The 14,775-nt window shown below is 39.6% G+C and overlaps 1 protein-coding gene across 9 annotated transcripts in view; it reads right to left on the bottom strand.

Annotated features, from left to right (window-relative positions):
* Positions 1-14,775, bottom strand: part of PLCH1 (phospholipase C eta 1) — a 251,714-nt gene that overhangs the window by 236,418 nt on the left and 521 nt on the right. For 3 of the 9 annotated variants that reach the window (XM_070792739.1, XM_070792738.1, XM_070792763.1), the window contains exon 1: positions 9,426-14,240. The exons of 4 other annotated variants lie outside the window; for them this stretch is intronic. The gene's annotated coding sequence lies outside the window, so the exon portion shown is untranslated. Of the gene's footprint in view, positions 1-9,095; positions 9,404-9,425; positions 14,241-14,285; positions 14,490-14,775 lie in introns of those variants that run through there. 2 more of the 9 variants (XM_070792752.1, XM_070792746.1) reach the window with 2 other exon arrangements.

The following is a 14,775-nucleotide window of genomic DNA, read 5'->3' as shown; positions in this document are numbered from 1 at the left end:
ATTCAGATGACTTCATGAATATGTTAAAGTAATGCTTTTTATCGGTCCTTGAGAATACTCAGTCATTACCTGTATAAATATAGCCTCTCCTCATTGTCTTTCTGCTTCTGAAATTATAATTAAACTTACCTTGAGTCTGAATTCGGTATCTTCCACATTGATTAACCTTTCTTTTGGGTTTTACATTGCTTTGCCTCTCTGTTGCCACTAGAAAATTATCTTCAGATCTATCATTCATCTGACAATTTCCCTGTTCAGACTGGATTAATCTGTTGTTAAATCCATTCACTGAGTTCTTTCTTCCTTTTTAATAATTTTATTTATTTTTGGCTGTGCTGGGTCTTCATTGCTGCATAGGCTTGTTGTAGTGTTGCAGCGAGCAAGGGTTATTCTCTAGTTGCAGTGTGCAGGCTTTTCATTGCGGTGACTTCTCTAGCTGCGGAGCATGGGCTCGAGGGTGTATGGGCTTCAGTAGTTGCTCTATAGCACAGGCTCAATAGTTATGGGACACAGGATTAGTTGCCCCACAGCATGTGGAATCTTCCGGGCTGCTACTACTAAGTCACTTCAGTCGTGTCCGACTCTGTGTGACCCCATAGACGGTAGCCACCAGGCTCCCCCATCCCTGGGATTCTCCAGGCAAGAACACTGGAGTGGGTTGCCATTTCCTTCTCCAATGCATGAAAGTGAAAAGTGAAAGTGAAGTCTCTCAGTCGTATCCGACTCTTCACGACCCCATGGACTGCAATCTACCAGGCTCCTCCATCCATGGGATTTTCCAGGCAAAGTACTGGAGTGGGGTGCCATTGCCTTCTCCGGGAATCTTCCCAGACCAGGGATCAAATCTGTATCTCCTGCATTGGCAGGCAGATTCTTTACCACTGAACCACCGGGGAAGTCTCCTCTTTTCTTTCCCCAAGTTCTATTTGGTCCTTTCTCAAATCAGCTTGGTTAGTCTTTACAGTTTCTGTTTCTCAGCTCATACCTTGTGTTTAGTGATTTTTTTTCCCCCCAAACTATGAGATGCCTATTTTCCTTCTAATTTCATTGATGGGGATTCTTTGAAGTTTAGGGTAAAAATAGATTCCTCCAAAAGAAAGGAGAAACTGGTCCCTCGGTACCAGGGACACTTGCAATGCAGGAATTCCTTAAAAGTTTTCATCCTAAGGTTTTTCTGACCACTTAGTTATTGTGATTCTGGATACAAATCCGTTTCAGAGCTGACTCAGAATCACAAATTCTCAGGACCAAATAATCAGGATCTGCTCAGAACCAAAATAATTGATAAGTGATTTTCCTTACAGACATAGGGTTAGAAAGAAGGTTTGTTGTTTAGTCACTAAGTCATGTCCAGCTTTTTGCAACCCCATGAACTATAGCCCACTAGGCTCCTCTGTCCATGGGATTGCCCAGGCAAGAATACTGGAATGTGTTGCCATTTCCTTCTCCAGGGGATCTTCCTGACCCAGGGATCAAACCCACATTTCCTGCATTGGCAGGCGGGTTCTTTAACACTGAGCCATCTGGGAAGACCAGAAAGAAAGAAGGTAAATAATTTTTAATTTTTTAAAAATTCTCATTCATATTTCCAAAGAGTGAGAAGCCCTTTGAAGTCCTATGTTTAAGACCAAAGAGTTCCCCCCCCAGATGTCTTACTTTATCTCTTGTCCCCTGTGCCCTCAGGCCAGGAAAGGAGAAGTTCAAGTTAACCTGGTTTGGCAATTGTCCTCAAGGCAAAAAGCCAGCTTCAGTGCTCAGTAGACCTCTCTTCACTTAACATTTGGCCTGTGTAGTCATTACTTTCTTATAGAGTATTGCACTTAAGGAAATAATCTTTCTATTGTACCCAACATTTCCAAATTGTTTCATCAGGAGTATTGATGAATTATATTGTTAGAAACAGAATTCAACCCTGGAGATTCACATTCAAAGCCACAGAACCTTGCAGTCTGATGGCCAAATCAGAACCTGATCTAACCCAAAAGCATATTAGCTCAGGACCTGCTACTTTGTAATATCTGCTGATACTTCTAGCACTTTCTATGAGCCAAGTATATTGATAAATATTTCACAAGTATTATTTTTTTCATCTTTACAGTGATCCTAAGGGCTAGGTAAAATTATTATCCCATTTTACAGATAGAGAACCTGAAGCACAGAGAAGTTAAGTAATTACCCTTAGGTAATTACCCATAGTCAAGTGACAGCACTAGTATGTGGCCTAAATAAAACTTCAGAGATTACACTCTTAAGATCTATGTAATTTTACTTAATAAATAATGAAGAGGAAGAGAGGAAAAGACAGTAAGAGAGAGGGAGAGAACATATTACTAAGTATGGCACAGTCAGTAATAGGATCCAGACTTCTCAATGCACAATCGTTTCTAATTCCCTATGCTCATGTCACGGTTGAGATATTTTCATCTTTTAAAAAGTATATTCTTTAATTTTAAAAGTAGACACAAAGTACAGACTGGAAATTAAAACTACATTAAAAAAAAAAAAAAAAATCCCCGAAGGAATGACTGTTAGGTAATTAGATATCAACTCTCAGTGGCCGCCAGTTGCAAAATCCAGCCCAATATTAATACCTTTGATCATATTTGCAGACTATTCCTGATGACACACTAACAGCAAACTTTTTTTGGTCACAATTCTAATTTCATTTACTTCTGTCCAGGTCTAACATCAAAAAAAACCCTTTGATTTATACTGGTTATCTCTAAACCAGTGATTTCCATAGTTTTTAAAAACTAGAGAAGGACTTCAGAATACCTCTACTCCTAATTCCTTCATATATAAGGATGTCCAAAATTCAGTCTCAGAAATGGCAACCCCCGGAGAAGAGCAGATCTCCCAGCTTCCCCAAGTTCATCTCACCCTTTCTCCTATCCACTTGCCCACCCACCAGTGAGAAAGAGAGCTTATCACAGAGGATGTATTGGATTCTCATCTTTGTCTGCTTTCCCTACTCCTTCCACTCAGCAATACGTGCAGCTCCAACAAGAGATCTGCCTTTAATTGGGCAATTAAACCTCCAGTTAATACCTTCTCTCCTTCCCGACCACACAGCAGGGTAAGTAGGGGAAGTGGCCCCTGATCTGTGCTCAAAAACAGGAGTTCAGGACCCCTTAAGGTGCAAAAAGCTACAGTCAAACCAATTTATGAATCAAATAACCCAAAGTATGCTCTGAGCCTTACTACAGGTGCTATAAATATTGAGGGGATGGAGAGATGGCTAAACACTGTTCCAGTCTTCAAGAAACTAATGATGGAGATGGGAGAATAATGCATAGATAAACCCAAAAAAATTATATAAAACTTGCACAGAAAAAAAGCAGAATACATGATACTTGGCAAATGAAGCATCCTGTAATGGTTCAAAGAAAAGAAACCAAGGGTGTCAGGAAAGAGTTCCTGTTGGGTGGGAGGATAGAGCTAGATGTCAAAAGATCAGTAGGTTTAAAAGAGGAAAGATGAGAAGGGAGGGGAGTGGGAAAGGTAGTTTAGTGGGAAGGCACTGTAGATGCCCCAAATACTGCTCTCAGTTATCAAAGCAAAAATGACTAAAGTACATTGTTAATATGCTGTTTAAATATAATGTGATATAACAAAGTACATATAAGGATACTGGCAAAAATAACATATCATCAAGAATGCTTAAATGTAACTTATTCAGAATCTAAATCCTGAGATTGACCTCACCTGTCTTTAAAAGGAGAGTAGTGATCATAACGGAGAAGGCAATGGCACCCCACTCCAGTACTCTTGCCTGGAAAATCCCATGGACAGAGGAGCCTAGTGGGCTGCAGTCCATGGGGTCGCTAAGAGTGGGACACGACTGAGCAACTTCACTTTCACACATTGGAGAAGGAAATGGCAACCCACTCTAGTGTTCTTGCCTGGAGAATCCCAGGGACAGGGGAGCCTGGTGGACTGCCGTCTCTGGGGTCGCATAGAGTCAGACATGACTGAAGCAACTTAGCAGCAGCGGCAGCAATGATCATAAAGGGCCCTTCTGGTGGCTCAGTGGTAAAGAATCCACCTAAAATTCAGGAAACGCCATTTGATTCCTGGGTGAGGAAGATCCCCTGGAGAAGGAAATGGCACCCCACTCCAGTATTCTTGCCTAGAAAATCCCATGGACAGAGGCACCCAGTAGGCTACAGTCCATGGGGTTGTGAAAGAGTCGGACAAGACTTAGTGACTAAGCAATAGGACAGCAGTGACCATAAAGACTAATTTTGCAAAGATTTTAGCCTAAGATAACGGGGGTAAAGACTTAGAGTTTAATTTCTCTAAAGCCAGCAGAGAAGTTAACCTTCTAGATGTTCAACAGAGAACTTACATCAGTGCAAATATTAGGACATCAGAAATTGTAAAAGGAAAGGCTAGAGGTCCTCAAAGCAGTAAAGAACAAGATGGGATAGTAAACCTAATTTGATTATAAAAATTTTCAAGCTCAAAAGAACATCAAAAAATCTAGCCAAATGTCTTAAATTTTGGAAGCTTTGTTTTTCATGTGCTGAATTCTTAATTATTAAGAAGCTCTGAGGAAAAAAATCTGAAGCTGATGTAGTTAGCCCAAGTTAAATGCATCTAACATACTTCCTGGTCAAGCGTATAAGTATTTGATTCTTTAAATCTAACTAATAAACAGCTTGTCCAAAGTTGCCATCTGAAAAAAGGTGTCATAGAAAGCATTAACAAGACAAAATAGGGAAATAAAACCAAACGGTATTACAAATTCCTCAAATGAAATTTGTAGTGTGGTGTATTTTCCTTAAATTAGTACAAACAAGATTTTAGACACAGCAGCTAACTCCTGGTTGTCCCTGGCCTGTGGGTCTTCTCCTATTATATTTTCCTGCACAGTTTCCTCCCCTCGAATATCTAATATGTTCACACTAAAATCTTGGGAACCAGAGGGAGGCACAATATTCTTGTAGCCAGGGCTTGGTTCCCTGCCACCCTCAGAATTCTCCATTATTCCTAAGCATCTCATCCATGTTCAGGGAAGAGCAGGGATCTCTTGAGTGTCCAAACAAACAGCAGCTGAACCCACCGAAGTCTGAACGCTCACCACTTCTTCTTTCCTTCAGTAATGCTAGGACACAAGAACCTATGCCACAGACAACAATAAGGAATTTAAGTTAGCTTTCAAACCAGGGAGTGGTAACAAGCAGGGCCACAGCCGAGTCCATTGTTGACACCACCCTGCCGGGACTGGAGATGCTCTTAGATGTCGAAGATATCAACTTTCCCAGACATGGGGAGAGGAGTGAAATACTGAGGCTTGGAAGGAAGTGTGAAAAGCAACTAAATGCTTATCATTTAAGAAAAGTAAGTGTGCTGACTCTGTGATCAGGCAGTGATCAGAAACCTATTCATTTGCTTCTTCAAAACTGATTTTTTTTCATCTATAATAGGGAGAATGAAGTGACACTTTCTACTCTGAGACTCTGCTCAAAATGGAAATTTGCAAAATCACCCATAAGTGAATATAAGAAAAGCAAGTTTTATCTATACCAAGATGGTAATTTTTTACCTATCAGGTTAGCAAAAATCAAAAAGTGTGATGACAAACTGTGTTGGTAAACATGTGGAGAAATCATCATGTTCTTATCATTTCTGATAAGAACAAAAACTGTACAAATTCCATCAAAGTTGATTTGACATTATTCATCAAAGTTACAAATGTGTATACCTTTCGTTTAGCAATCCCACTTCCAAAAATATATTCTATAGCCATACTTGAGCATGCAGAGTATGTACAGGGTTATTTACTACATCATTGTTTTCAAAAGTTCAGAAACAACCTAATTGTGAATTAATCTGGTTAAATTTAATATATCCATACATTGTAAAATATGTAGCCATTAAAAAAAAATCCAGAATAGCCAACACAATATTCAATAAAGTTGGAAGACTGAAACAATCCAACTCAAGACTTACTCTGCTGCTGCTAAGTCATGTCAGTTGTGTCCAACTCTGTGCAACCCCATAGACCGCAGCCCACAAGGCTCCTCCGGCCCTGGGATTCTCCAGGCAAGAATACTGGCGTGGCTTGCCATTTCCTTCTCCAGTGCATGAAAGTGAAAAGTGAAAATGAAAGTGAAGTCATGTCTGACTCCTCGCGACCCCATGGACTGTAGCCCACCAGGCTCCTCCGTCCATGGGATTTCCCAGGCAAGAGTACTGGAGTGGGTTGCCATGGCCTTCTCTGAAGACTTACTCACTCTAAAGCTACAGTAATCAAGACTGTGGTATTGAACAAAGAGTAAATGAATAAATCAATGGAACAGAACAGATAGCCCAGAAACAGACCCACATAAACGGAAGTCAACTGATCTTTTACAAATAAACAAAGGCAATACCATGAAACAATTTTCAACAAATGGTGCTGGAACAAGTGAACATCCCTGTGCAAAAAAAAATGAATTTAACCATACCCTTCACAGAAGTTAACTCAAAATGAATCACAAACCTAAATTTAAAACACAAAAACTAGATAGATAACATAGGGGGAAAAAAATCTATATGACCTTGGGCATGGTGGTGATTTTTCAGATACAACACCAAAGGGATGATACACCAAAGAATTGATAAGCAGAACTTCATTAAAATTTAAAACAATGCCAAACGAATTAGAAGACAAGCCACAGACTGGGAGAGAATATTTGTAAGACATTTAATAAAAGATTTATTCAAAATATACACAGAATGCTTAAAACACACACACACACAAACGGAATTAAAAAACGGACCAGAAACCTGAACACCTCACCAAAGATACAGAGATGGCAAAGAAGCATATGAAGATACTCTTTTCATCATGTGTCATCAGGAAATGCAAATTAAAACAATGAGATACCACCACACCCCTATGAGAATGGCCAAAATCCAGCTAACACATCGAATGTTGGCGAGCATGTGGAGCAACAGAGGAGTTGCCTTCACTGCTGGTGGGAATGAAAAATGCTACAGCCACCCCAGAAGACAGTTTGGCAGTTTCTTACAAAACATATTCTTACATACAATCCAGCAACTGTGCTCTTTGGTACTGTCAGCTCGCAAAGAAGTTGACAACTTATGTCCACACAAAAACCTGCACACAAGTGTGTAGAGCAACTTTATTCATAATTGCCAAAACTTGGAAGTAATCAAGATATTCTGCAATAGATGGATGGATACACTGATACATGCAGACAATGGAATATTATTTGGCACTAAAAAGAAATGAGCTATCAAGCCTTGGAGGAATCCCTTCACATTACTAAGTGAAAAAAGGCCAATCTGAAAAGGTTACACTGTGATACCAACTATAGGACATTCTGATAAAGGCAAAACTAGCAAGACAATGAAAAGGTCAGTGACTGGTAGGGGCTCAAGGGTGAGAGAGAGCTGAACAGGCAGAGCACGAAATTTTTAGGGCAGTGAGAACACAGTGTATGATATCATAGTGATGGATACAGGTCATTACACATTTGTCCAAACCCACAGAATGCACAACACCAAGAGTTAACTATAATGGAAACTCTAGATGACTGTGATGTCTCAATGTAGGTTCATCAATCATAACAGATGTACCACTCTGGTAGGGGAAGTTGGTAATGGGGAGTCTATGTACTGGGTGGGGGTAGGGAATACATGGGAAAGTCTATACCTTCCCTTCAATTTTGCTGTGACCCTAAAACTGCTATTTTGAAGTATACTATTAATAAAAAGGGGACTTCCCTGCTGGTCCAGTGGTTAAGATTCCACACTCTTAACACCAGGTGTGTGGGTTCCACCCTTGGTTGGGAAAACTAAGATCTCACATGTCATATGGTGTAGCCAAAAAAATAATTAAAATTAAGTAAAAAGGAAAAAAGTTAAGAAGCCCTATATGCTGATATGGAATGACATACAATATATATTATTACAGTAAAAAAAAAAAAAAAAAAAAGCAGATTCATATGGATGGTGCAGTACCATTTGATTTTTGAAAGAAGCCAAAAAGCACCCATATGCATTTGCTTATATATTTTGAAAAAAAAATACAGAAGAAACCAATAACTATTGGTCTATTAAAGAAATAACTGGATGGCTGAAGGACAGAGGTTAGAGAATTTTCACTAAATGCCCTTTTAGGTTTAAAAAATTAAAACATGAGAACGTACGATCTATTCAGTTATTCTTTTCTAACAAAAGTAACAGAGTAATAAGAATTCTGTGAGGAAAGAATACCTTATTAACTTTAGTTTTCAATGAGGAATTTTCAAAAAGTTGAGAACTGACCCTGACTTGAGTTTTTTGCTTTTGATTGAAACTTGGACACTAAATAATACATTTCACACTTCTCTTTGGACAAGTGAAAAAGAAGTTGGTACACAGTTTTGTGTTCTCTCTCTTCCAAGATTGTACTTTCAAGATTTACCCAGTAAACAGAAAACTACTTCCAATTCACAACCTATTTCAAAAAGAAAAGCTGTGGTTCAGAATAAAACAGTTGTATAAGCTTTTTTTCCCCCTTTTCAATTTGAGAAGAAAAGATTCCTCTAACATTCGCATTTAGACACTGATTAGGAAAATAAAATAATCACATTACAGGGATTTCTCCATGGGAGAAAAAAACAGGGCAGGGGGCTGAGTGGGTTGGGGAGAGGGCTTTCTACACTTCATTCCATAAACACACTGCCAGCGGAAGACAGGTTTAGTGACTCAGGAAAGGAATAGATTCTCATTGGCCCACTGAGTCTGGGAGCAGCCAATAGCTGATGCTTTATGAGAGAGAAGAAAACTATGAAAATTAAAAAAAAAAAAACCCTCCCCAAGCCCTGTTATTGAAATCCAGTGTTGAAAAACACTGCTTTTAAAAATTACTAAATACAAAAGAAATTACTAAATGTGAATGCTGGTGAGCCTTAAAAAGATAGCTTAAAAAAGAATTTCTTTTCTTTAATATTGCTTCCCAGTTTCCTACTTCTTTCACTTAGGTCCCAGGAGATAGTTACTTGTTTCTTTAATATTGAAACCCAAGTTTTTTTGTTTTAATTTTACTCATTAAGTTTCAAAACCCAAGGGCATAAGAAGGTATACAGTGAAGAGTTTACCTCTGGTATGTCTCCCGGCAACCAACATGATTCGTTTCTAGTGTACCCTTCCAGAGGTATTCTATATGCAGAGAAGAAAACCTTCTTTTCCCATCTCTCCTTTTCTTTCTGTTTTACACAAATGGTTGTCTGGAACCAACAGTCTTTGAATTGAAATAAAAATCAAAGGATCTTTCATAACCCTAATTCCTTTTTTTAATAAAGAAATCATCTTTTAAAAAATTATTTTCAATCCCATATCACTCAAAGTTAAGGAAGAGTTGTTTGGCAAAAAGAAATAGGAAGTCTAGAAAACTAAATTACATGCAATCAAACAGCAAATCCACTCACTTAACTTCTGGTCCAGGATTTTGACCCCTGGAAAAAGCAAATAGGTCTTTAAAGTTCCCACCAGAGGTTCCACTAGCGCTCCACAGAGACCTGTTCCAAGATCCAGTGGCTCCTTTAGTTAAATTGAAGAGGGAGAGAAGAGGGAAGTAGGAAGCTGAATTCAAATGTTTGGTTCTTGTGGGCTAGCAACAAGGAAGCGAAGGCAGATGAAAGAGAAACCATGACTGCCTTAGATCAGTTAATCAGTAACTCACAAGTGAGAGCACCAACTAGATCTTTCTGCCTTCCAGTGGCAACAGAATAGCTAATGCATGGGCACATGAATGGTTGGACAGGTTCCTAAGCACCTTGCTAGATTCTGAAAATGGAGCCACAGAGAAAAGAGGCCACTAGGAGGGTAAGACACAGAGAAACAGAGGGAAACTCAGAGCACACCCCAGGGTCCTTTGCATTGCCTGAAGCGAGGCTGGGCTGAATTCCAAAGTGAAGTCTGGCATCCAGTCTTCTGAAAACCTCAGCCTTTTCTTCTCCCCTGGAGCCAGAGATACAGGCAGAAAAAGAAGGCCCAGGAGAGAAAGGGGTGCGTTTAAGGCGAAGTGTGCTAATTAGGTCACTAGACCAGGCATCTGCTGGCAAGTCAAGGTTCAATTCCCAGCTGTTTGAGATGGACATCCCTGAGCCTCAGTTTCTTCCTGGGTAAACCCTCTCAAAAACACTGTGAATCTGAAACCAGCTGAGTATAGTCTCAATACCATGGCCAGAGTAGTTTCAGGAGTATCAAAACTCCAGCCTCTGGCCAAAGTTAAGAAATTTTCAGCAACTGTCCGAGGTGATTCAGGTCCCCAATTTAAAAACATTACGGAAACATGCCATCTGATTCCATCCTGCAGTAAGTCATTATTTCAAGAAAAATAAGTGAGCAAAGCTTACACAAGATAAAAATCAACATCTAAGTCTTGGGATGCCAGAAAACACACATTAAAATCATGAGGGGTCCTCTTAGACCCAGCATAATTTGACAACAATCTCAAAGTGATAAGTGGGCCACTTTGATGTGGAAAAGCATTTGCACAAGAGAATCTAAACACCACTCACTTCTAAACAAATAGCCAACACAGTTTATAAACAAAGCCTTGAATGTTTTTCTGGAACCAGACCTGAATTTATAACCTCCTAAACTCCATACAGGGAATGCAGCGTCTCCATTCACCAGAAAGCTTATCAGAGAAACTTCTAAATGTCTGTATTTTGGATGGCATGCTGAGTTTGAATGAAAACTATTTTTCATAATTTAGCCTTGCTTTTCTGAATGACAACATGACATAACAGAACACGGAGGCAGACAGACCTGGGTTCTAATTCCAAGACACTTTCATACTCACTTAGATTTGGGGCAGGAAACTAATCTCCAAGTCTCACTGTTTCATTAAGTAGTATGGGATAATAATTCCTGAATCTCTTCATGAATTTTAAAGTTGAACTAAAATAAATGCATAGGCACATGATTGGACTATATCAATGTTCATTTTCTCCTTTTCTTCTAGAACTCCTTAAGATATTTACTGTATAATAACCATAAACGCTGCTCTCCCTTACATTGTCTTAATCACGGTAGAATTCTTCAGGCCAAAACACATATTAAAAAAGATCTCTTTCTTGTTTATACACATGAACCACACACATTCTCATGACATACATTTGCTTATAACCAAATATTTAAATCAGAAGGTACCCACTGTCAATTCCACTCAGTGAAATTAAACTAAATCATAAAACATTCTTGGTGTTTGACCACTTTATAACTACAACAAGTTTATATTACAAACACCAAAGTCTAGAGAAAGGATTTCATATCCACCCTCCCTAGATTTCCTAGAAACAGCAGCATCATTAGTAATCATAACATTTTCACCCCAGTTTTTTCATTTATTAGCTGTAGGACTTTAAGAAATCCTTTGGAAACCTTGGGCTCTGGCTTCCCGAGTCATATAATAAACACAGTAGACATATTTTTCTGCTCTGTAACATGACAGATCACGAGGCACAAGCATTTGGTGCTTTTAACGCATTGAAAATGCAGAACTTGATGAGACTTTAACTTTGCTACAAAAGTTTTCTTAGCTGTCCCTTCTGTGTCCATCCTGCCCTCTTTTACTTTGAAGCACAGAAGACAGAGACCCTGAGGATAACAACACAAAGCTGTGTAAACTTCTTCACGGCTTCTTAAAATGCACTTCTAATTCGGCACACCCTACCACAACAGTCCTGGATTTCTCCTTAAACAAAAATGGTCACGGGTATCAAAGAAATGTGAGTGAGTGTCCACTGAACTGTGTCTAAATGATTTTCCTTGTGAGCAAAGCCAGCCTGGAATAAGCCCCTACTAGTGAAGAGAGAGAACATGCTTCCCAGGCCGAGGAGGCATTGTTCAAAGAAATGAGTTCTGCACCACTTCGGCCACAATTCACAGCTGAGTCTGATTTTCTGAAACAAAGAGCAATAACCAAATGGCGATGCTCTTTAGCAAGCTTCTCTGAGCTGATAATGTTGAGCAGATTCATGAGGCTAAAGAAAAGGAGGCTACAGTCTCCCTCATCTTCTGTGTCCCAAGAGTGACCAGAGGAAACGTTTGTCAACCTTGGTTATTATTATGCCAGAGGTTTGTCATGACTATAATGGATTTCAGTGGAGTCTAAATGCATGAAAAATGCCTAGAAATTATTCCAGTTCAAAAGTTAAAATGTTCACATACCCTATTGTATTCCTTTTAACCTTCTACCATAATTTTATATCTTTTTTTTTTTTTCTCAGACAAATAATAGTCATGATCCTTCAAGCATGCAGACCAGAACTATTCTTAGAAGGGAGCTGCAGGAGGTTTATTATGTCATGAAACACAGAGCCAGAACAAAGGACTACTGAATCACTCACCTTATCTTCATCTAAGAAACCTGAGAATTACAGGGTTTCTCTTTTCCTCCCAAATTCAAGAACTGCACTTGCTAAGATGCAGGTTTTATGGTTGAGACTGTATTACAAAAATGTAAAAAGACAGATGCACATAATGTTTCTTACTGTATATATGACTCATCTAAAATGCTTAAAAACAAGGTTCAGGATATTTTTTATCAAAGTTTAAGCCTTTGTTTCCGAATCTAGATGTCTGATTGCTTGGCACTTATTTAAGCGCTCTCCTTAAGAGTGCCACAGATAGCATCTTTTCCCTGAAAACCTGAAACAGGATTAAAATTATTTCACAGATTAAGTCACAATTCTTGGTTCACTGAGAACACAAATCTAGGTTTACTTATTTATATCTTATATATCACTTTGTTGTATATCTTATATATAACTGGTTTTCAATACTGTTGACTAAATGAATAAATAGGAAGGATTTAAGAGTTTTCCCAGTATATTATAGCACCCTAATATAAACCACCTTTATCATATTCTATTTCTGTAACTGTCTTTATAATTATTTAGAAAACTGATTCTAAAAATAAGTTTAATTGATGTTGGTGATGTGGGGAAATGTATCAAACAGAAGCAATGACTGTAACAGCTTTTATGAATAATCTGGTGCAGCTATACATCCTGGCTCTGCCCATCAACCTTCCCTCCCTTTGTCTCATCCCATGGCTTCTCCCCAGCCTTCCCCCAAGCACTCCCAGTCTCATTATCCCATGATCTGCTAAACTGCAGTTTACCTCCTGGAACCAGCAGAAACACATGTCACTGAGAATTAGGGAATTGGAGCCAGTTACAAGCCACAAAATAGGGTCACAAAGTATCTGAACCTGAAAATTAAAAGTTTTTATATTTTTAATGATAAAAAACTTAATTGGACACTTCTAAACGTTTGAGCCAGATGGATTGCATAATGTCTCGGCATTCATAATGAATGGGATGGGAAAGAGAACTTTAACAGCATGTTATTTGTTAATCATCTGAAAAGTCATATTACCGTTGACTTCATTTGCTGATGGTGGAAGGATATTGTCTGAATACTACTACTAATAAACATTTGCTATTCTTGAAGGCAAATTACTTAAAAATAGGATATAGCAAGACAGTGCTCATGTATTACTACACTTACGGTATTTTTTATGCTGCACTTTATCCCAGAAAGAGTAATTCCATTTTCATACTTTTATTAGCAGTTAATTCTTACCAATGTTTATTTAATAGCAAGTAAGTATACCAATCACGCTGCCAAATACTGTTGTAACTTAAGAAGTGTACTACAAGAAGCTACAGCTCCTTCTACATAACCCTTAAGATGTGTACCCTTGCCAAATGCTAACCTATGCGTAAACAAGTGAAACTCTTAAAGGGCAATGGAGTTGTCAAGACTCAATTTTAAGAAAAAGTGACTCTCTCAACAGAAAGCTTGAGAGATCTGACTGGTTCGTGTCAACGTTTCTTGAAACATTCCCTGCAGATGATTAACCCCAGAAGTGATCAAAACGCCTGAGCAACTGGAAAAACAATCACTTCTGGGAAAGCCTTTGTTTCTTTTCATTGCCATTTTACGTTGGTCCACTTCGGATCGCCTTCAGTTCTCATAAACAAGCCAAAAGAGGACACAGGTGCTTCTAGTTTGTACACGCCCGTCTCTACACCTGCGGGAAAGCGGCACAGGTCTGTCCCCTTAACGCTCAAGAACACCTGACCAATTTTTTTTTTAAACTGCTTAACTAGTAAGAATATTTTATTCGGGTCCACTTTCATGGGCTAAAAGAAGGGGGGGGGGGTGTGGATCTCAAAACACCGTCCCAATAAGCAATTTCTCATCTCTTCCGTCGATGATCAAAGCGGTATTGCCCTAGGACGTGGGAGGGGGGGTCTTTAAAATTTTACCTGGTTATTGTTCTAATGCTGAACTCCTAACGTCAAAATGAGATCATAAACTTCTTCCGAGTTACAAATAACAAAGAAAAAGTCTGGTGGAGCGGGAGAGAGCGCCGCAGACGCTCAACAGGGAGCAAGGCTTGGGGCACGCCGGGTGGCTTTGCGGACTCGCGGCGCCGTCGCTATGGGAACCCCACGCAAGCGCAGAGCGCGCGGCTGTGTGTCCAGGACTAGCCTCCACCGCCCTGCCCCGCGCCGCTCGGGTGCCCCGGGTTTATTCCAGGAAAGGGCAATGGAGTAAATCCTCCCAGCACTGAGAGCACCCGGTCTTCTCTGAAAGGGTCCTGAGTGAGGTCACTGGGCGCAGGAAAAGCTCGTGAGACTCCAAATGTAATGGACACCGCACTTCCCTTGCTGGGAAAAGCGGACCTGCTCTTTGCGGCGACTGCGGGTCAGACAGGCGGCCCGCCTAGAGGTGAAGCACCCTGCAGTGAGCGGT

This window comes from Bos indicus, chromosome 1 (assembly GCF_029378745.1).
Source record: "Bos indicus isolate NIAB-ARS_2022 breed Sahiwal x Tharparkar chromosome 1, NIAB-ARS_B.indTharparkar_mat_pri_1.0, whole genome shotgun sequence".
Lineage (NCBI taxonomy): Eukaryota > Metazoa > Chordata > Mammalia > Artiodactyla > Bovidae > Bos > Bos indicus.
This window is presented reverse-complemented; position numbering and strand designations above follow the sequence as displayed.